Raw genomic sequence first — 23,818 nt, 5'->3', positions numbered from 1 at the left:
AAAAAAAAAAAAAAAAAAAAGCAAGGAGCATGCCTCACATCTCCACATCTCAACATGCTGACCTTAACAACTGCATAGTGGACTTCTGGAGCTTAAAATGGAAGTCCAGCTTTAATTTGTTTCCAGGTTCCCAGGGACATTTAAGGGCATGAGGCATTAAAAAATATAGAATTTGTAAAGGCTAAATAATAGAGATCCTGAAGGGGATGAAATTGTTCTAAGTAGTTGGGATATGTTAATGCATGGTGTCAGAGGAATATGAGGGCAGTGTGTTTTGGGATCACTCCTTGCCAAACTAGTATTTTCCAGCAATTGGTCATAAGCAAAGAAATATTAGAAAATTGTGCAGTTTTCTCTTTGCTTGATTTTAATTCCATTTACCAGCTGTAAGAAATCTCTCTGTATAATACCTAGCCAAGAGGCAGACTGTCACATATCCTTATCTATCATATATTTCACTTATTATCACATTTCTCTTTCCAGTGATCATTAAAAGCAGCCCCAAAATGACTGCTACTAAGTGCATTTATTTTTGCATTGAAACTAAGAGCTAATCAGAGGGGTATGTAAACTGAACATTTTTTCTTTGTCGAGGGCAACTTCCTGCATCTGACTTGCACTTCCACTATGCAGTTAGGGATCTCAGTGACCTTTCTCATTGTTGTTTGCAATGCCCTGATTTGTAGGGTTAAATAATTCGGGTGGAGCAAATCTAAAAGACATTGTTTCTAAGTTAAAAATGTCTACAACAAGGTGCTTCCAGTTTTGCACAAGTTATTCAACAGTTTTAACACAAAGTCAAGATATGTAGCAGAAATGCCTGGAAACAGTTACTTCCAACTATATCCATAAACTTCATACAAATACAAAAATGCTGTTGTGTAACAGTGTTTGCAGTTATTTTATACTTCTGTTTTATGAGATACAGATACTAAGGAATGGAGGGCAAATGCTGGTGAGAGATTGTCTCCTTCACAGTTAACGGGTTAGATACACCTCACCATAGGTATGGTTGTGAAACCTAATTGACTCCTCTCTGATTGACCTTTTGCAGTCCAGTGACACAAGACATTTTGAATTATGTTGCTCATAGAATGCAACAGAAGGAAAAGGACTTTCTTTTTCTAAAAGAAAAAAACTGACATTTTCATGCTGGACTCAAGTGCTTTGATACTGAGATGACAAGCACCTTATCTAGATTCTATTTCCACATGCAATTTTCACCCAGCAAGAAGCCTTTAGGCTTTAGATTAGATCAGACAACAATATGATTAGAAATACAGAAGGATATAAATCATGCCAATTCTAATTACAGATTTTCCATTACAAGCTTAGAGGTCTTATTTTGGCACCATTTTCCATATTGTTTACACACAAATTCAGCCAAAAGCATCTCTTCTTTCCCTTCTTAGTGCTATTTCATGCCCACCAGTAACCTGCTTCATGGCACATAATACATTAATAAATTTAAATATTGTGAGGCCATATTTTTAATTCCAGTGTTTAATTCTACAGTCATTCCTGTGTGCTACTACATGATCTTTGCCAGGATGCAAAATGTGTAGTTGAGCAAAACTAACTTTCTAGCCAAATACATGTTTTACAAGGTACTGCAATTCTTCAATATGCAAGTGTATACATGAAAATATTAAAGATCTGGTTGAAGTTAGCTAAAACCTTTCCCTTGTGGTAGAATATGGAGAGAAAAAGCCATTCTGGGCCAAAGATTAGTCTCTCAAATTTATTTTCATAGTTACATTTTCATGGAAGGGCAATGAAGAATATTTTATTAAGCTCAGGTTACTGCTTTCCAAATATGTTCTCTCATTTAAGGAATGTATTACTTTGACCAGTTACTTATTATTTGTATTGTATAGAACTCAGTTGCCTAATTAGAATTGGAACTCAAATGCAGAAAATGAACAAACATAGGTAAGGATGATTCCAACCCAAGAAAACTCAGAGCCTAAATATGGCGTGGCTAGCTCATGGGACAAACAGCACACATTTTCTCCAGCATTGGCTTATTCTGCATATTTTGTTCAAATGTTAACTATGAATGTCAGCTTCTATCTTGGGCCACCTGCAAAGTAAACAAATAATAAAGACTTCCCAGTCCAAAGAGGGCTATATTGCACTATAATGCAATGGATAGAAAAAAAAATTTTTTTCTATTCCAAGCTTATATTCCTTCTCTGCTTCCTTAGTATGCAAGTATCTGCACTATTTCCATCAGACACACTTAAAGAAATTTCTTCATAACTCTTAAATTCATAAATTCATATTTGTCTATTGTGATATATACTACTAATTGTCTATACTAAATCCATTACCTGGATTTCAGGTGTTTTTCACAATACAATATCACCCATAATGTATCTTCAAAATTCTCCTAACGTTTGGTTCTCCTAAAATAAACTATTCAAAATAGGACAGAACTTTGAGCTTCACAAGCCAGCCTACAGGAGCTGTGTGAGGTTTCTCCTGGCACACTGTAATCTTTCAGTATCACAGAGTCCTTGTAGCTGTTCATAAGGGGCTATTTCTGCCCAGAGGCAGGAAGTCATCTTTAGCAGCTTGTGGGCTGTAGACAACTTTCAGTCATCATGGACCAGCCACTAAGGCTGAGAGATGCCTAAAAGTCTCCATGTCAGCGTAGCAATTTTCCTTCCTGCTATCTCCTGTACCAAATATTGCTCTGACATAATACAAAAATTGCACTGAAAGTCCAAGTGTATCTTTCTGAGCTCAATTTCACTGACAAAGAACGTAATCTTACTCCTCAATTTTGTTTTTGTAGAGATTTTTGTTCTTACTTAGGTTCATGTTTTAAGCCTTCATTTCTTTTTACCTGCACTCTGGGTTGCTCTAAAAAAGTGTGATGACCCTGAGAAAAAGACAGTAATACATGCATTCATAATTTCACATTTTCTTTATAATTTTACCAGGTATTGTTATAATTTTTAGTGGACAGCTCTTTTCTGCTGCTTCTGCTCTCTCTGCAAATTAATGAGACAACTGTCATTAGCAAGCTTCATGAATGTACCACACTGTAGCAGTTGAGAAACCATTTTGCTCATTTCAGCAGTCTGCATTTTCATTAACAGTCAGTAAGGCTATTCCTTGCCCTATGGGGCTGTGAAACTGTAAATAGCAGAACAAATAAGAATAGGCAGTCAGTCAAATGACAGAATATTAAAAAGGTTGTAAGTAGTACACACAATGCCAATATTGCATGTATTAGAGTGGGATTAGAGAAAGAGACGTAGAGGGAGGCATATAATTGCATAGTGGCGGGTACACCAGTGGCTTGCGAGTCCACCATCCTGGGACAAGCCAGGCTGCTGCGTCACTGATCATCTCAAACCATGTGCAGAGCATTAGCTGTCCCTGACCACAAGAATGTCTGCCATACGACTAACTCATTGATTCCTTCCATCGCCCTCCTGAAAAGGATGCCAGGTCTTCAAAGACTTAAGCATTTGTGCTGCTTCCATATCTGTAATGAAGTATTGTTTTACTTCTAGAACTTTAATCTAAAACTGTATTTAACCTTTCAGAGCCACTGCCAGAATATCATTAGAAAGGAAGAAATCTGTGTTGCTACTGGAGACCAAAGTGAGAAAGCGATAATGCTTTCTGACAGTATCATCTAACATACTGTAAACATAGTCCTTAGCTATAACATTGACATCACTTGAAAAGCACCTTTTTAACTAGCAAAGCACATTTGTATAGCAGAATTGGACAGGGAAAGAATATAGTGYGCAGCTCTCACCACTAAATGCTCCAGTAGCAAGTTTTCAAAGTACAGGAATTTGTTAGCRTATCACTGGAAATTAAGGAGAGGTTGATGTATTTCAGCATACACCAAAAAAGTTAATCTATGATTTTCATTACATTGATGTACAATAATTGTATACAGGGTGATAATTTCTACAGAGTAAACATGCAGTTCTGTGCCTGACTGGGAGCAGAAGGCAGCTCAGCACTTTACTGAACTGGGCACCTGGGCACAGGGTCAGGGTCCACATTCCACCTAAGCTACTCAGCCTACTTTTCCTATCAGAGGGGTCACTTATTGGCCAACCAGTTACATCAGTTTGTTAAAGAGTATTGGACCGAAGTTGTCTAGACTAAGTTGCTTAGTGTAACTTGCTTARCATTAGTAACTAAATTTGCTGAAGCCTTAGGCCTAAGCTGTGAACTTTCTTAAGTAAAAGGCCCCAGAGCCAGTTCAAGATGGAAAGATAAGGGACTGTACAAAGAAATAAGCAGTCTAGCATTAATGAGCACCAGCAGGGAGATGGACTTTAATGTAGGACACAGAAGAAAGAAACAAAGGAACCACAAGACTGAGGACTGGATAGGGAAGTAGAAGAGCCAAACAACAATGCAAGCAAGAAGTAACCACAAAGACTGTTTCTGGATGACAAGATAAGGAGTAAAAGAACCATCAAGGGACTAAAAGAGCCATTGACAACTATGCAGAAGTGAGATAAGTAGTAAAGGACACACCTGAAAATTACAGAAAGGATCTGGAAGATCCCAAACTCTAAAATTACTGTTGATTCCGAACTACCACATGAAGGGGGGGAGTACTGAGATTGTAAGGGTATAATTACCCAGGAATTTCTTTGTTTGGGGTCCCTCTTCCGAGGCTCCCAGCTCAAGCTGCACATGCATAATCGAAATGCATTTTGCTTTGATTTGGCTTCAAGCTTCTGTCTCAGCAGGAACCMAGCGTCTGACCCTGTTATGGTGACTGGTAAGCCTAATTTTCTGTAACAAGTTAACAACATCTAGTGAAATTTAAAATATACAKCACAAATCATCAAAAGCACTAATTTCTAAAGGTGAAATAAGTTAAAGCTGTCATTTCTTTGAATGGAGGAAAATACTGTGGGAAGCAAATGTGGGTTTGAACAAGGATTCCTAGTTTTCTTCTGATCTTCCATTCGTTCTTAACAGGCACTTTAGGAGACATTCTAGCTTGACATTTATAGTAAGCAGAATAATTAATGCTTCTGCTATTACTATTTGTGAATGKTTTTTTGTTATCTTGCACTTTATAAATGATCTGCTTCATTTCAAATGGTACTTAATATTAATTATAACATTATTATTATTCAAATGCAGCTGTAAACAAGGACATAGTGCATCAGAACTAAAGACCTCATGGTAGGCTGGAAAAATAGTTAAAATATGGGGCCATGTGTCAGTAGAGCCTTTYAGAGAGGCACTGCAATTAATTTTTGGCAGCATTTGACAACAGGGTACAGAGCATTTTTTGGTACATGTCATTACAAGTTTGAACAAGCTTGAAAAATAAAATATTTTGTACAAGATTCACTCAGCGTTGTTGTATATATGTTTAACATACAACATTTTTTCAGAGATGTGCAGAAAATAATGATAAGAATTTAGATGAGAAACATTTGTAATTTTTTTATTATTATTTCAAAGCAAAATCCTCATTCTTCCCTTTTGTGTGCTCTCCAGCTACACTTGGATCTTTCACTATTTCATTTTGGAGGGTAGAATTGCAGTAAAATAATACYTCAGTAGGGAATTCTGAAAGATCTTTCATTTAAGTGTCTATATTTTCTAAAATGTTATTTCAGTTCTAGCAATAAAGTCCAACTTCAATAAGTAATTGAAACTGTATCTGTGCTCAGCAGATTGCACATCCTTGATCTGAACCACAGGAGAATAAAAATATATCTTTATTCTCTTCACTGAACTCTGATAGTTGAAGTCCGCTGTTCCTGCTAATTTCCCTGTTTTTACAGCAGGATTAACTACTTTGTGCCAAATTCTGCTATCAGGTACAGATCCATCTGGATTATTTACTAAGTAACCGAATTGAAAATTATTTGTATCAAAGATATAAAGTTAATAATTTCTGGGTTCACAGCTTGCAGAGTATTTTTATACATATGACAAATAACTATTTTTGATATTGTGTACGCCCATGCCTCATGAAGATAGATTGCTATACTATTCAGAGCGCAAATATAAAGGCAAAAACTGTATCCTTAAATCCAGTTAAGAGCACTACAATAAATTTTATCCTTCATTCACATCCACTTTTCTTGCACCTGAATACCAATATCACTAATACCTCAGAGATCATAGACCTACCCTCCTCCCCGACAACTTCACACATCTTGTCAGCATGTGTTACCCATCTGTCTGACAGACCCTTTTCCTTCAAAACTCTCCAAACTGCTCATTGCTGTAACAGTGCATWGGCATATGCATCCACATCAAACCTCTTCAGAGCTACAGACACACATAACATCTGAAGGCTATTTACTAAAAAAGGCTAGAACAAATAATAATAAAAAAACCCTTGAGTTGAAAAAAAGTCTACTTTTCAGCACAAATGCTGCTCAGCCATGTAGATAGCAAAGACTTACCAGCATGTTTCAACAAAGTAGACAACATCAAGGACTCCATCACAGCAAAAAAATCACCACCGTTTGCAATGTGTCTTCCCAACATACCAAATACTAAAAGATAATGAGAAAGAAACTTTCTTCCTCCTTCCCCTCAACTCTGGCACCCAGTATCAGCAGCCTGAAACACAAGCTCTAAGATTGCTGAGTTACTCTACTAATCACTTTGCTAGCTGGGACGCTKTGATGCATGCTGCATTATGGGAAGATACCTCTTCCCAGTGTCCTCTTTGAAGGCTGCTACCAGTACAAAGTAGGTAAAGCCTACATGGAAATATTCCTGAAAGCTTTCTTTTGTGAAAGGAACCGTCAGAGGAGCTTCACTGTTATACTCTTTCTCTATTTCCTCTTCCAGTCCTCAGCTTTAGCAGTCTTTTTCCGAAGACAAGAGGCAGCAGTTGCTGAGGTGCCCCAGGCAGCCGAACAGGAATCTTCCGAGAAGTTGGTAATAGGCTGAGAACATCCAAGACAGGGCTGTTAGCCCCATGGATCATATCCCAGTGCTGTGGTTCCCCTGCAGGSCTGCCAGAGGGCTGGGGAGTAAATAGTCCCCCCAGGGAGAAGGGCAAAATCTAGTGCTACAAAAAACCCTGCTACCTACACTCGACACTCGGTAGTGCTAGACAGGATGTGTGCCGACACTAGGCAGGATACAAGCACCCTTATGGAGCCTCGCTGCCGCCAGCAGTGAGAAAGCAGGGAGGGGGCTCACTGGCATCCTTCTCCCTGCCCAGTTCTGCGAAAGCAGCTGAGATTACTGCTCTTACATTACTATTACTATTTTGCACATTACTATTTTGCCATACTGGGGAGTCAGTGTGAGCTCACCAGAGGAGTGTTATGTACAAAMAAGTGATGTTTGTAGCACTTTCGTAGTTACCATGAAATGAAAGCTCCAAGTTCTGACCTGCTAAACAGATATGGACAGTTAATAAGTATCATTCCCAAACACTGTGGCATTGAGCTGTGGGGATTCCCAGGGCTAGCACAGCAAGGAAGAGCAAGGTGCTGGGAATGCCAAGGAGAGTGCCAGTGCTAGTATAAACAAAACCATTATACAGTGTCTCTCTAACAGATAAGGGAAGATCACGGAGAAAGTACTCCTATAGTGTCACACGGAYATCTGAAAGGAATTCACTTTGCTTTAATAAATACCCTCATAAATGCTTTACTAGCATTTTTGCAGGTAGTTTCACAACATCAACCTGATTTCTGTCACAGAACAATCTGACACAAACTTTGCAAAGTTACCTGTTCATGAGGACACCATGTAATATGTCATGAAGACACTGTTTTTGCAGAAAAGTAATATAACRGCAAAGGCTACAAACTTTCACAATCATGTGGCTATATTCAATACTTCTTACAACAACTTAAAATAGCTCTTTTGGCTTTTCTTTTGTCATAATAGGTTTCTTCACTTCCAGTCTGGAAGGAAAGAGTCTATCTTCAYTTGAATTATGCCCCTCTAGCAAAATGAATTATAAATAGATGTAGAGCAAGTGCTGCTAAAGTGAAGAGGGCTTTAAGCTTGTCTACCACATTTGGTTTCATAATCATGAACATACTGTTTTCCAAGATTTAGCCCTCCTCTTTTCCATTCTTCCAACTCAAAAATAAGCCTGTGTTAGATTCTTTCATAACCACCATATGGTGCATAGAGAACCTTTCATATATTTGCAGTTCCTCAGGAACAGCTCTAGAACTAAATAACAAATTTATAAGGATGCTGGCTCTATGAAAATCATACAGACCATCTTAAACAACATTTAGTGGCAAGCTTTTTTCTAGTACTGATAACATTTATTCAGAAAATATGCAGCATCCTAAGACAAGTGGCTTCTCAGTGCAACTGTCCATTGACTATCAGATTTGATGTCTTTTGATTTAAAATATCTGTTCTTGATGAAAAGGTGTGCRAAAGTGCAAGATTTTGCTTCATTTCTCTAAGCGTATCTCTTGTATCATCTCTTATTCATATTCTTCCTGCCTATCATTTTTCTGTCTCATTTCTTACCTACTTTTCTCAGTGGCTTTTATTTCTAAATCCTTTTACAAACGAAACTGAATATGGTGCTCCATGTAAGGATGCAATGTTGATTTCAAATATCACATGATAACATTTACAGTATTATTTGTCTAGACCTTTATCAATATTCTAACATTTTTATGCAATAACCAGCACCATATTTTGATCAATTTCTTTTAATTTAATCTTGGAAATGTTTATATGTGCTTCAAATTATCTTATCCAGTGTGGGTTACTTTTATCAACCCTGAATTATATCTATGTTGTATTTAGGTTACTTAGGTTTATCTTTAGGTTTTCTGTGGTCTTCTAAATCTACAAATATGATGTTTACCTTTTAAAATAAATTTATTTTTAAAAGTAGTAAGAAGTGAAACATGAACATATTTTCTTCTCTTCTCTCTTTCAATGGCTTCTATAATATCTTTTGTTCCAGACATGTAGATAATTAGTAATCAGTCTTTTAAAATAATTTAGAACTTTGGAATGTACTATTGTTGATTGAATGAATATTCCCATTCTTCTGGCTTTTAAGACAGCTGGAGATGTGTGAATTGACGTGAAGAAATTAACAACAAAGCTTTCCTAGAAAAAAGAGCAAGAATATACCCTGAACTTCAAGAAGTAATTAATTTTTTCCYATTCTTCTGGAACTTTCTTGTCCTATTTGGTTTTGACCCACAATGGAACAAGAAATACTTAACAGTAATAGCTCAAGCTGCCTTCTTTAAACCACTTAAATGTCAAGGATATGCTACAGATTGTCCAGGTCAGTTTGTTTTGGGGAGATTTCTGCCTAACTTATCACCTCAGRAGTTTGAGCAGAGCTTTTTGAAGTATCTGATATGTAGTTGTCGTTAATTACAATTTAATTAAAATAAATGAGGCTGCAGTTTCCTTAAGAAAAAGGGTTAGAACAAACATGACAGCCTAAAATGAATCTACAGTGGATACAATTCAACCTCCCAAAGCCAACRGAATGCTATGATGAAAATTAGTTGAGCACTCTAGAAAGCACATACTTACTGGAAGAAAATCTTTACTAACAAACCAGACTCTGGAAGTTTTACTACACACATTTCAGATGTTGGCTACGAGAGAGGGTTTATCAGAYCACCTCCTCTAACCTGGTGGCTTACTGCAACTTAAAAATATKCAGTCAGATTTAGATGCAGGGCTTGACTTATTCCTGCATAGTGCAGCCAGCTAGCAATACAACTTAGAGGGACTGGCTCCAGAAGGCAGAACCCTCTGGGAGCCAGGGCTGTAAAGATTTCCTCCACGGGACTGACCCAACCAAGGACGCCTGGCGCAAAGGGACACACATACCTCCAAGCATCATGCACAGACTGGCTGCTCTGCAATGTGGTAATGGGACCTGCTCTCTGTAGTGGCAGGGGGATGGCAGGCCCCACCTCATTCGCCCCACAARTGACACTTTGGCCAGGTCCCAAGATCCAGGCCATAAGCCTGTACTCTGCAAGCTCCTTCTCTTTTCATTAGAGGATTTCTTTTTTACACTTTTCATTTGGGTGGTTCAAGCAGCTTCTCCATAGTGGAAAAACTTTGCTCGGAGCAAGCTTTCAGCAGAATAACAGAGGCATTTTCCTTTCCAAAGTATAAAATATTCCAAGACATCCAAGACCTTAACAGCAATAATAAAAATGAGCATTATAATAAACTATGTTATATCTGTGCATTTGCAAAATTATTTCCAAAGTTTCTTATCATAAAACAGCAGAAAGGAAACGTTATATAGACTTCTGTTAGTCACGCAACGCRTTTATTCTCCACTGGCCTACACTTATTAAATCAATGCACAAGAAGTAAACCATTTAAAGCTTGCGCTGACCCTAGACCACTAGTGGGTTGTTCTTCATCTTCATGCAGAATAACCACAGCCAGCAGCTATAGGAGATGCAACAGGGACCTTGCTGCCAAGTATTGTCATTCTATAGGCAAACATGGGCTGATTCCAGCTGCTTACTCTGGAGGTAAAGGTAATGAACGCAACTCCAGGCAAGAACAGCTGCAGGTAGAGAAAACCAAGAAAATCCTATAGGGAAACACCAAATGTTGAGGAATAAAACTTTGGGTCAAGCTTTATGCTGGACATTATTTCTGCTGCCAGTAGAAGTATACCCTAAGAAGAAAGAGAATTGTGTGCTACCCTCAAGGGTTGTTGTTCTCTGCTAGAGTTGTATAAGGATTCAGACAGTTCAGAAAACACTTTATGATGGCAATAATATAAAGTAAATAGTGCACCAATTTTGACACTATTTTGCTTTTAGCAKTTCTCTACCTTGCATATTTTCACTACAGCTTATAGTGGCATGCAGCTCTATTCATAATTCATATTAATTTTCTTCATACCTTCATTTTCCAGTAAAAAAGAGATTCTTCTTTCATTGCACATGTCAACCCAATGGAGAGAGTTAACGGGCCAGATTCCCAGAGAACAATCTCTGTCATATATCACAGCTGATGTATGAAGCAAGTCTTACTTGAGGAAGTTTTTGCTAGCTAAGCTTCCTCTACCTGCGTAGACCCTTCAATGTTTTCTGAATGCAACTTATAAAACAGCTGATTAACATATGTGCAAGTTAGACGGGGTTGCTGTATGTGTGAAATGACATCAGTGCTTAATTTGCTCTTGCCTTTCCTGGAAACTGCACTGCTCATACAAAACTTGAGATAGGCCTGAAAGACTTAATTCAAAAACACRGTAGAAAACAAATATCCAAATATAAACATGTAGGAATAAAAGTTTAATGGCATTGACTACTCAGTTCAGTTGCTCTTGGTCTAAAAACTGAAAGATATCTTTTGTCATGACCATAAGCAATAATATCCATCCAAGTATTAAGTCACTAACCAATTAACTGATGACAAATTTAATTTTAAGAATATTTCCTTCTTTATTACCATTAAAAGAAGACTACATTAGCATGCATTAGATGGCAGAGCAAATCTGTCTTGATTAAGAAATGAGCATGCRTTGCTTTGTTACATTTAGACTAGACCAAAAGAGAGGTTCTGCCTATTTTCATTTCATTATTTCTTACTGAATATATTTTTAACAACAATGGCATACCCCATTAAGGATATGAAGGGCATTAGCAGTTTCCCCTGAATGCTGTGACATTTCCAGGGTATTCCCAGTGATTCAAATAATCACTTCTGGATAAAGCCCCTACTGTGTACTCACTAACTAAAAATTGCTTAAGCAAAAGGTCCTTTTGGAGGTTAAAGTGTCTTTAAAGGGAAGAAGAGAGTAGTGATTTTGCCTGGCTGCTCTCTAGGTTCTTATTGCAGGAAGAGCAACTGTTAATTTGCAGTAACACTCCTAACAAGCTGGCTAGAAAAACTGTTAAATCAGCAGTTATTTCTGGCCATMTGAGACACTTCTCATCCTTGGGCAGAACTGGTCAACCTGTAATGTGTCCCCTCCTATATTTGGATGGGACTTAAGGACATTCTTTGCTTTAACTATCTCCCTTTGCACTGCTTTAATTATCAAAGGTCTCCCATGAAGCAGAGGGAAAACCCATTCCRCAGACAGAATCAGGCCTGAGAGGAAATAATCTAGGACGACGTAGTTTCCAGGAAAGCAACAAAAAGAGGAATCAGCCATATTCTTCTGCTGTTCCTAAGTTTCACCAGAAGTGTGAAAATGCTATCAATGTCTAGAACAGTACGTCAGTCACACACCTTTAAAACAGAAGCTCTTTTCTCAAAAGGAAAAGCTTTAACACACCCGATAATAGTCTGTTAGCCAATCTTCAGGCCCTTTTTACTCAGCCTACATTGATCTTGAGATTATATTTCTTCTGTATGTAAAAGAATAAATTATGTCTTCTGGAGATGGCCAGAAACATGGATATGCAACTAAACCAAACAAGTTGATGAATGTCCCAAAGCAACAAGAYCACAATTTCACCTGCAGGTCACTAGTTTGAATCAAAACCAAACAGGCGGGTAGAAGGCTCGCATGACTTGGCCTTCTTGTCTCAACTCAGATCCTTGGGGAAATTGGTCCAAATCACAAGGAATACCCCTGTGAAGGGCACTGTTTGGCAGGAATTCCCACCCTGACTAGTCAATGACTGAATCAAATCAGTCTTCATGTAGTCAGGCAAGGTGATAGGGAGACCCCTCTGCTCTAGCTGTCCTCAGGTGTGTTATACAGCAAGAGTTTCCAACTGGTATTTAGCATGCTGCATTTAAAAGTAAAAGCAAAAGAAACAGATAAAAAGCCATATTAACTGTCCTTAAATGACTGCATCATGGGCTTAGCAAAGCCTCATTTTGCTTCAGATGATCTTTAGTAAGACAGTCTTACTGCCAACTCATGTTTTGGAGTTTGCCTCTCCTTTTATGCTAAATCTCTGACCTCTGAGAGGCCATGCACAGAACACACAGGCTAGAGCCTCWTGGCAGAGCATTACCTTGTATTAGCATCAATTATATCATTTTGCTGCTGACAGATTCTTGCTTCCTAAACAAAAAGAGCAGCAAAAAATGAGAGTTTTGATAGCTATATTTGTTTGGACTGTGATTAACAGAGCAAAAAGAAAAAGAAAAGCTTGTCTTTCCCTGAAGMACCATAACTTAAGAGTTCATTCAAGGCAGTCACAATGTGTTTAGACAAGCCACTACAGTAACAACAATACATCAGCCACATCAGAGGTTATATTTCCCAAGCAAAATAATGTCCCATCAACTTTAGCTCGATAGGTCATATTAAGAATTCAAAAAGGCTTTAAACTGGATTAGGGAAATTTTTACAAATACAGTCTATTTTTAATGCAAACACAAAGAAGGATTATAGAGGCATGTGACAGATTTGAAGAATTGCACCAACTTTTACTAGAAGTCAGAATTCAGATTAGTTTTCCTGATCTGGATCAACTCTTTCAAAGTTTTTAAGTCATAGATTCAATTGTGATTTTAAAAGATTTATGGGCATCAACCTGAAATCTGGGTGAACACCTCTGTGCTCTCTCAGTGTATTCTTCAGGCTAAAGACTTTTGACTTACCTGTTCTGCTTCATGAGCCTGGTTTCAAGAGGATAGTACACATTCTTTTCCTCCTCGATGCTCCTTGCAGGAATTGTAGCGCACTCCTTGTCAGTTCTGCAGCTTTCCACTGGGGTCTGAGCCAGGCTTGAGTTCTGCATTTTCTGAGATAAAAATAGAAAAAGTGACTTTGAGGGAAAAAAAAAAATTAGATCCAGACAAGAAGCTTAGCAATACACAGACATTTGAATTTGTATCACCTGTAATGTAAGAAAAAATGACAACCATATTGGAGTAATAAGGACAAAAAAAGCAGTATAAATGAGGTCATTTAGTCCAAACCAATGCTCTGAGGCAGGCTTGTCTAAGCAGATCATACTCCTGCCAAGCTACATGTTGTTTCAGTCTGTTCTTAAATGACCTCCAGTGGTGGATAAGCCACATTTCACAATACRGGCCAATGGCTAGGGCCTTAGTGGAGAATGAATCCTTCACACTAACAATGGGCTTTTCTGTTATGTTTTGGCAAATGCAGAAAGGAAGTTGTTCTGTTTCATAAATCAAGCTAATTCCTTTGCTTGGTTAGTTTCTGTCAGTGGAGCTTTGAAAATTACCAATAATTTTAGTCCTAGGATGGTATTATGAGTTATTCTCTGATGAAGACATAATCAAAGACAACACTATAATGGTTTTTTAAATTGTTTCCCTTAGTCATAGGCTTAAAATAAAAAAATAAAAAGTGGAAGAAATAGTACAAGCATTATAAAAATGTAATACGAATGCTTAGACAGTGTGAAATCCAAGGGAGAACATAATTACAGACCATGTTTCACTGAAAGTGTGAGTCACTGAGTAAGACTGAAAAAATGCTGTAATCTTATACATTTTTAGCTGCTCAGCTAGTAAAAAGGAAAAAAAAAGAAGAAAGAAAAGAAAAGAAAAAAGAAAGAACCCCACACAGTTTGAGGCTGATCTCCTCAAATACYTCTGATTCCTAAATACAGAAATACAAATAAAAGACCACATTCTCAGGCAGTGTAACAGTGTCTGCCAATTTAAACCAGTTGTGAACCTGCTACTGCATCAGCAGAGCATACAGAATTCTAACARAATAATCCTGCAAACCCAAGGGATGCAAGAGAGATAAATACATTGGACATACGACTTATATTTAAGTGATGCATGAAACACATCAAGCTGGGCTGACTGTGAACAGTCTCATATCATAGCAACACTTTGTGTGTTGTTATCTTAGAAAGCAGTAAGCACAGGTAGTTTCAATAAAAATAGATTTTAAAAGGTCATTTTTAACCACTGTACCCTTGTCTGCACCTATAAGAAACTATTGGAAGCTCAGTATATCATAGTACATCATGTGTTCAACTATGGTAAGCAGCTTTAGCCTGAGACACCAATTATGTATGGCAAAGTGTACAAAGAGTAATATTTCAGACACGCATAAAATAGTAAAAGTATAGTAAACCAACATGGCTTAGAATTTTTGCCATTCTCCTATCAAAGGGAAAGTATGAGCAAAAAAATGCCAGTATGTGTTGGGAAGGTGGAGGTAAGCTAGCAAGCCTTTTATCTAAAGTAAATAGCTGTTTGAAAACTCTGCCTGTATCAACATTTTACACAACTAATTTATAAGCCCTCAGTGAGGGAGTCAAGCTCTGATGCTGCACGCACTTCTGTCTTGGGTTGTGTATTACTGCATCACAACTCACAAAGCCACAGGCAAGATAAAACACTACAAGCTTAGAAACATTTCGCTCATGGCAAGGAGCAAGAAGTTGTTCTTGTGAAAGGTGCTGCTCGTAACAAATAGCAAAGCAGTATGCCTTATATCTACTCCATGCAGCAGKGGCTTCTGAATACTGCACATTCAAAAGCAAAGCAATTAAAAGATTAGAGGGTTTTATGCATACTCAATTCRTTTAAGTTGTAGGAAGGGTTTCCTAGAAGGCAGTACTGCTAATATCTGTTCTGGATGGTACAGACTGTTTTTCCTCACATGTCCTTGCTTCTTTGGGAGCTTTGGCCACAATTTCTTCTCTCCTCCTTTTACTTAGAAAGTACACAAGAGATGAACAGACATAGTATATTCTGCGCCTTATTCCAGCCCTCATGTTTGATCTACCCTGCACATTCACTTAATGTTCAGAAGCAAAGCATGAGGTTAATTCAGTTGCTGCCAGACTGCTTGTGTCTCTGCTGAGGGTTTTTTTTTTTTTTTTTTTTTTTCTGGGGCTTATTTTGATACATGAAATCTGCTGCAAATTCATGTCATTGCTTGAAAGTTATTCCAAAAGCCTCACAGTTATTCCACCATATCAGAACGGTTTCTTAGGAATGTATCTTTTTTTCTATCAGCTATGCTGTAAATTTACTCTTTCATGTACATAACCTGATCAAACACAGAGGAGATGCTAAAATATCAAATTAGAGTGATTCTCTTTATTTCCAAACTGCAGGAATAGAAGAGAGAATCACACAATTTGCTATAGTTCCATTGGATTTACTGAAATTTCATGAGAGCTTTCCTCAGCAAAGAATCTTTTTTTCCTAGGTTGAAGTGAGGCTGACTAGCCTGTAGTTCTCTGGATTGTCCTTACTACCCTATTTGAGGATAGGTACAAGATTTATATTTCTCAACTTGTCCAGAGAGCCCCTCCCCAGTCTCTATGACCTTTCACAGGAAGGTCATGCAATGACTCCAGTCAGCTCTCTCTGGACCCTCGGATGCAGTGTGTTTAGCCCAAGGACCCCCGAGGGTTGAGATTTCTCAAGCAATCCCTCACTCAATTTTCACTACTGATGATTCCCCTCTTCTGTGAACCCTTGGCACAAAGGCCTAGGAGACCTTATGGGTGAAGACTGAGACAAAGGCTTGTATTGGGGATATAATTGATGAATGACTGTATAATATTTAAATAAGAAGAACTGTATTGCAGCAGGAGGAGAGAGCTTAACTAGTTGAAATAACATATATATGTATTTTATCAATCTGATTTGCACAGCTAAACATATAAAAAGAGTGGGACTCCTGATATCTCTGAAAATAATCACTACTACCTTATGTTGATGGAGCAGCAGCATACAGCATAGTTTTCTGATGATCAGTCAGAGCCTGCTTTTCTAAAAGAGCTGTAGAAAAAATAAATACTTCATTTTTAGAACAGCTATTTCATCTAGAGTTGGTAAATTGTTCCCTGCCTTTCTACCCACACAGGACTTTAAGTCATTCCTGCTTTTGCTAATGCCAGTATTTAATCATGCCTTCAAAAGTCCCAGACTACATCAGAAAAAAAGTTTCCATTCTGTCTTTGTTTGTTGAATAATGTTTGAAAACTCACCTCAGAAGCCAATCACATGGCAAATATAAAACRACTACACTTTCTTAGCATCATCTTTCCTGAGTTAGAGCTACTTAATGCAGCAGATTGCTGCTTACATACTGACAAGCTCATTTATCATCAAAACTATTAAGATGTCAAGCAAACACATCACATAAATATGACTCTATCAAGCATCGAATGTTTCCTTTAGTAGTTCAGCAGTTCATAATTTACATAAGACACAACACAGCAACAGGAGATGCAAAACGAGCTATATGCAAGTCAAATTGCTATGGACAACATTTGTATAAATACATCAAAGATAAGGAATTACATACATGCATTTAGATATAAATRCATACACACTTCAGGGCAGTTACAGCTGTAAGTGAACGTAGCTACCCAAGGCACCACTAAGAGGCAAAGCAGTCCCTTTAAGGGGCYACCTGGTGACTTGGCCTGTGCCTGAGGGTAACATGCTGGATGAAGGAAATGGATATGGAGGGGAGTCAGCTGCAGTGGCAGAGTTGTGAAAAGAGCCTTCTCCATACCACAGCCTGAGACACTAATCGAGTCTCTAATTACCCTTAAGGAAGGCTTGCAAGGTAGGAGAAAGAAGTAGCAACCCCAGCATAACAGGCCCCCAGTCCAAAACCACTTGCATGGCATGGACTTGCTCATAAGCCCATTTTTCACAAGCTTCCTCCAGCTTTGCCTATAAGCTAAGATGAGTTTTAAGCTATYGCTACATGAGCAGAGATGACTACTTCTTTGGTAAGGAAGTGATGAAATTAATACAACTTCAAAGAAGTTATTTTTGTTGCAGAATAAGCTATTTCCTCCTTAGGTATATGCCAGAAGTGGCTGARACATAATAAATGTAAATAATATAAATGCTGAGGCCATCTTTATGGAATTGCCTAGAGATGTCTGAATTAGTATGACTCATCCTTGGTCAGACTATTATGCTCAGTTAATTTTGTCCTCAATTAATTAATTTTTTTTCATGTAAAGAAGTTTACACTGACTTCATAATTATTGCTATTAAATCTCTACTCAAATGAAATGCCTTCCTTCCTCCTCATTTAAATGAGTTATCAAGATGTACTGAAACAAGTAGCCGACCAATCATTTTCAGGGATATGAAACACTGCTTGGTGTCTTTAGAAGATTCAGCATGTACTAGCACGTCATCTAAATTTCAGATCTTCAGATCTATAAAACAGAGAAAGATTTGCCATAAAGACTACCAAAGATTTACCATCTTCTTACTACATTGTTGTACAACTCAGGATGTACTGCAAACTCACACAATTCAATCTTAAAAAAAAAGCATTCCGAGTTAAGTGTCAAATGATGTTCTATTTTTCCCTTGGCCTGCGGGTTAAAAATCCATGGTTTGAAATTCTAGATCCAGTAAGATCAACAGGAAACATCAGCTTTAGGATTTCACCATGTCTCTCTYTTGCTGAGGAAAGTAACACAAAAAAATCTGTTGATATCCAACAACTTAACAGGTCCGTATTCCAGGTGGGTTTATGTGGGCACTCACACACACATATATGTTGTGTGCACATACACACACACAGGGAACCTACATAAATATACATACTGACTACTCTCTCAACAGCTAAATCTTCCAGYTATCAACACTATCTCAGAAACAGTAGTCAAATTGCTTAAATTAAGTCGCTAAAGTTTAAGCAGGAGATACTTTTCAAGATAATTATTGTTATTATGTATTCAATTTAGTAAGTGTTGCAGAGGCCTCATGACATGCCTAGAAAGACATCATCCAGATGGTAAAACAACTGGTACTTCACTTTATCCCTCAAGTACCATTATTCCATAAGAATAATGTTTTTATACTGCAATGTAACTGCAACTCTACAATGTTACTACTATTGCGTTTTGATAACATGTTTATCTATGTAAGACAATGAATATATTCACTGTTAAAAGCCATGGCACAGTAATCCTATTCAGGACATTTTTCTSCATAAAATTTGAGAGAACTGGCAATCTAATTTCACATATGTTAATTTCAGTAGGAAAAAATGTAATGCAAAGCTATAGAACAAAGCAGCAGTTAAAACACAATAATCAGAGAGACAAATTACAGATTTAACATTAACAGCAAAAAGAAAAAAACAGCTCTACAAACTAAGTATGTAAATGCTGCTACTGAAATGCAACTGCTTTCTTAAATCAAATCTACAGATTCCTCTTTGGAACATTATTAAATCACTCATTTGTGCTTTTGCCTAGCAACAAGCCTTCTGGTGCTGGATACTCTCAGGAGTGAAACTCTTATTACAAAAAAGCATCACATCTTTTCATCTTTTCTTGGAATTTTTTTGGAGGAAGGTCTGGAATAGTCCTATTTCAAATTTTCTCTATTTTGTTCTGTATATAGTGATTGCTATAACAAGCAGGCCTATGGAGCTCTTCACAGCTGATATTAAACACAAGGTGTTAAGTGGTATTTTTAGCTTAGAATGTAATATTATAACCAGTACRGCTAAGTAATTAGCTACTTCCAACTATGTTCAATGATCTCACTTGCATTTATTCAACCACTATATATTTTTTATCATACAAAACTTACAGCAGAAGCCRTTTTTAGGAGTTTTCTGTCCTTGTACAGTTGCATTCACAACTCCACAGTCTAATATATGATGTGACTATGTTTTCAGACAAAAGCTGTCTTTTGGATGATGACCAACACACCTTATGGCTTTAATTWATTTATAGGAGCAAACAAAAGCTTTGTGCTTTGAGAGCAAGTGTCCAACCCTTGCTTTCAAATTGCCAAAGGCTATCATTAAATTTTAATTGACAACCTGAATCTGCCCCAAGAGATATTTCCTCATCTCTTCCAGGGACTTGCAGGGTGTTGCTCCCYGGACTTAGCTTGCATTCACCCAGAGCTGAAAATTGCTCACAAGAGCATTATGATCTTTGCCAAACTTAATTCATACCTCAGTTCTGGAATGATGAATAACATACTCAAACTTTGTCTGATTCAAAGGCCCTAATTTTTTATGTGATGGATTAGAACACCTGATGAGTATGGTGTTCATTCCTGTACAATCATCAGTCCAACATGGCCCTGCACTAACACCTCCCACAACTCCAGGCTGAACACAGAACTTCCCTGACCAGTCTCTGCCCAGTCATGGATCTTGTCCTTCAGCTGAGCCACAGATGGGTCTTGGGAAAGTTCTGCAAGGGGAAGATCTTTATCCTTCCAGTAGGGAGAGCTGCCCCTGGAACTTAGAATCACTTTTGCAGCTGGGGTTGGACCAAAAGCAGAAGGGAAGAACTTCAAGATGAGAAGATGTGCTAAGACCATTGGTCCTGTAGGTGTTTGCTTTAGTGCTGACTTATATTCTGCACAAATATCACCACTTTCTAAGCTGCCCATGTGACCTTTAGGATGTCTCATGACTACATACTTATGGATTCAAGTACTATCTCCAAGAACCATTCCCAATCAGACCCTGTTAGACAAAAGTGCAAAGACAGTTAACAGAACCAGCCATTACGTCATTATCCATCAAGTATTAAGTAAACAACTGATCATTAACTATCAGGTATCATGCTCATTATCTAAATGCGAGAGTATATCCATCTCAATACAGATCCAGTCATAGACTAAAATCACTGTTTCAGAACCAAAGATAGAGTATTCCTTCTATGCCCAACATCCATACTATCTCCCTCTTCCATCGTGCATTCCTATTTCAGGCTCTAAATGGATAATTAAAATTTAATTGGAACCAACACTAGCATAGGAAATTATGACAACAAAGTTGTTTACATGATAGATACTGTAAACGAATAGGCAAGATCACAGATAGCTATAATATTTCTTCAGGTTGTGTTCACATACTTCCATTTTTAATTTGAATATTAAAAATAACTAATATTTAAAACTGCAGAGAGAATATGACACATATTGCCCACAGCATGACCTCTTCCCACAGTAAGCATCTTTTTCAGTAAAATGAATCCTTTTTCATATAATTGCTTRTATAAAAATATCATCACTAATGGTGCTAGGGAAAAGATTGTTCCTTGCCACAATATTACAAAATAATTTCTCTGCCTCCATGCAGCGCTCTAGCGCAGTCACTATACACCGAAAGCATAGATTTGCCACTTTCATTTTAACGCATAGTTCTTTAATCTTCAAACAGCCTGTACTTTGTAAGGAATAAAAAAACTCTGCTCTCCATAGCGAGCTAGTGCATGTGCTCAAAAAGCTGTGATGGAACATTTGCACAGAGTCTGCAAAAAGGAATTGATCACTAAGCACACATAAAGGAACTGTTGAATATGCTTGAGAGGATTAAAGAGTAGTTAAAACACTAGAGYCAGAGAATAGAAGATCACAGAAAGACAGAGCATGTGAAATAGTGAGAGGCAAAGGGAGAGAGATGCAGACAGTAAGAGGGATACTCTACTTAATAACCGTCATCCTATAAAAAAAATAGAAATTCTGCAATTCTTTAAATTCTGCAAGACTTTAAATATGTTTTCTTTCTAATTAGGTTGCAAAGGCAGGAGGATGAGATGCATGACATAGGCAGCGTATTTTTCTTCTGGAAGCAGTCTAGTTCTCCATCTTGTTGGATTATTCCTACAAAAGACTATCAGTTAGGAAGGGAAACCCACAGTTACAAGTGCTATGTAAACTAAAACAGCAAGAGCCAGAAAAGCTAAGTTAGGCAAGGCAGTTAAAGTGTGAGGCAAAATAAATGAAACAGGCAAACAGAGCAACCTAGGTAGCAGGAAACAAATGTCACTCTAGAGCTTTTCTCCCCCTCTCTCCCTCCCCGCCTTTTTTTTGGAAACAGTTATCTTCATTTTCTATCTTTTACTGCAGTATTGCTTCATGTGGTAAGAACTCAGAAAAAGCTCAGTGGAGGATTTGCTTCAACTTCAGCAGGATTTGGATCAGCTCACAAAAACACAGGTGACATAAAAGATGCACTACACATAAGCAGTATAAGCAAGGTGCTCACCCATATACCCACTACTTTCCTAGTAACAGCTCCATCTCCATGAGTTATTTCACGTTAAAAAAAAAAAAAAAAAGTCTCCTTAAAGGTGCATCAGAATGATTGCTCTGCTTCAGTGGGATTGCATTAGCAAGTCCAGGAAGATTGTTTGTCAGCCAGAACACACAGCTGTTTTCTGTACTGAAGTATTATCTAGCTAGGATGTAAGTATTGGGTTGGGGAGACAGTTTATGTCTCTCTCCTTGGTACATGTCTGTATATTTATATATATACATATATTTTAGTAGGATAATGCATTGTTTTGTGCCTGGTTGCTTCTTAAATCACTGGCACCATAAAATTACAGCAAAGTGGGAAACTCTTATCAAAGTTAGGTAGCTCTGCACTTGTAATTTTTTCCTTTGGTTGTTGGTCCTTTCAGTAACTTGCAGTTGCTTTTCATGTTATCTTTATTTATTCTGATTTTTATTTGGATAGAATGATCCTAGATACCCTTAAGCTTCTACATCAAAGAATACCATATCTCTAAACCTGAATACACACAAGGAAAGATAGAATACTTTTTAATCCTGCTCTCCTTTTTTTGAATTCCGTTGCTGTTTCTAATGCTGCATAACAGGGAAACCTGTCCCAAAGCTTATACTTGTGACTAGACTTACAGGCTAGACTCATACTTTGGGACACTAACCCCCAAATGTACTGTCTACAGTTCTGATCTGCCTTTATTAAGAAGCCTTTTGTATCAGCAGTAATTGCTGAAGGCAGGTTTCAACATACTCTTGATTTCTGGCTTCTTCCTTACCCTACAAACCCTGAGAGTAGTTTTCTTGTTTCACTGCTGTCCCTGTGCCCAGGGTTTGGATGCTGGCACAGGGACAGCAGTGGCCCCCAACACCCTCCTCAGGCTGCAGACAGCCTGGTCCTCAGCACTGGCTCCCTGGGGGCCCTGGTCAAGACATCCTACCAGAAGCAGTTTTGTGACTTTCTTTATTCGCAGCTACATAACCAAGGTTTAACTCATAACAGAATTCTGCTTCTTCCTCCAATTAATTATGACTTTTAGGAGATACCKCTGTTAAAAGCTTTGTGAAAAATATAAGTTAAACCAATCCAGCAGTTTTATCAGCCATTTTACTATCCCTTCAGAGAATCAAAACTGGGTAAGAAACTGCAATGCACACTTGGTTAAGTTGTGCTGGTTTGGCTCTATTAGGTTGTATTTTCTCAAGCCTTACATAGGTGTTCCTAATTATACTTTCAATTAATTTCCTAAATGGAAAACAATACTGCATACAATCAGGGACACCACTTAAGAACAAAGCAAATCAATTTCTTGGGGACGCTACTACAATATAGTAATATATACATGTTTTTTTCCATTCTGAACAGCAACACAGACAAACTTGCTCAGGTCAGTGAAAAAAACCTGCCTTTTCCTTTTTGCTCATCAGATGCCTGRTACATCAAGAAAATTAAACAGATAGATAAAAATATTGCAGGATAGATAGACTGACAGACAAGCTTTTTATGTACTTACTGGATTAAATCTCCTTTAATGAAATGGAGCATTATCAATAACGGTAACAAAATCCTAGAAGCTTCACATACGATAATGGCAATCTCTATTTCACATTGTTTTCTTTGTAATTCAGACAAATATCATCTTGTGGTGAGATGCTGACAGTGTTTAAGTGATTAAACTGTGAACTCACCTTCAGACTTACTCTAAAGTTATCAAAGACTGCTTAGTTCCTGGAAAGCCACTATGAAAATGCATTGGTCTTATCTCATCTCTTTCACTGAAAATGGAAGTAAATACCTCATTTAATTTCCTAATGACTTGTTGTTCTTCCACCTCCTCACATGTGAACTCATAAGCATTTCTCATATTTTATTTTACCATGTATAACAGAAGTAAGTTCCTCTTAAGTCTCCACCAAAGTT

At 37.7% G+C, this 23,818-nt stretch overlaps 1 long non-coding RNA gene across 1 annotated transcript in view; it reads right to left on the bottom strand.

Annotated features, from left to right (window-relative positions):
• LOC146597209 (uncharacterized) overlaps positions 1-23,818 on the bottom strand; it is a 45,581-nt gene that overhangs the window by 9,875 nt on the left and 11,888 nt on the right. The window contains exon 2 of the long non-coding RNA XR_014895524.1: positions 13,531-13,673. This is a non-coding gene — a long non-coding RNA (uncharacterized LOC146597209). The remainder of the gene's footprint in view (positions 1-13,530; positions 13,674-23,818) is intronic.

Source organism: Rhea americana, unplaced genomic scaffold (assembly GCF_003343005.1).
Source record: "Rhea americana isolate MKP2758 unplaced genomic scaffold, rheAme1 scaffold_19, whole genome shotgun sequence".
NCBI classification, from domain to species: Eukaryota; Metazoa; Chordata; class Aves; order Rheiformes; family Rheidae; genus Rhea; species Rhea americana.
This window is presented reverse-complemented; position numbering and strand designations above follow the sequence as displayed.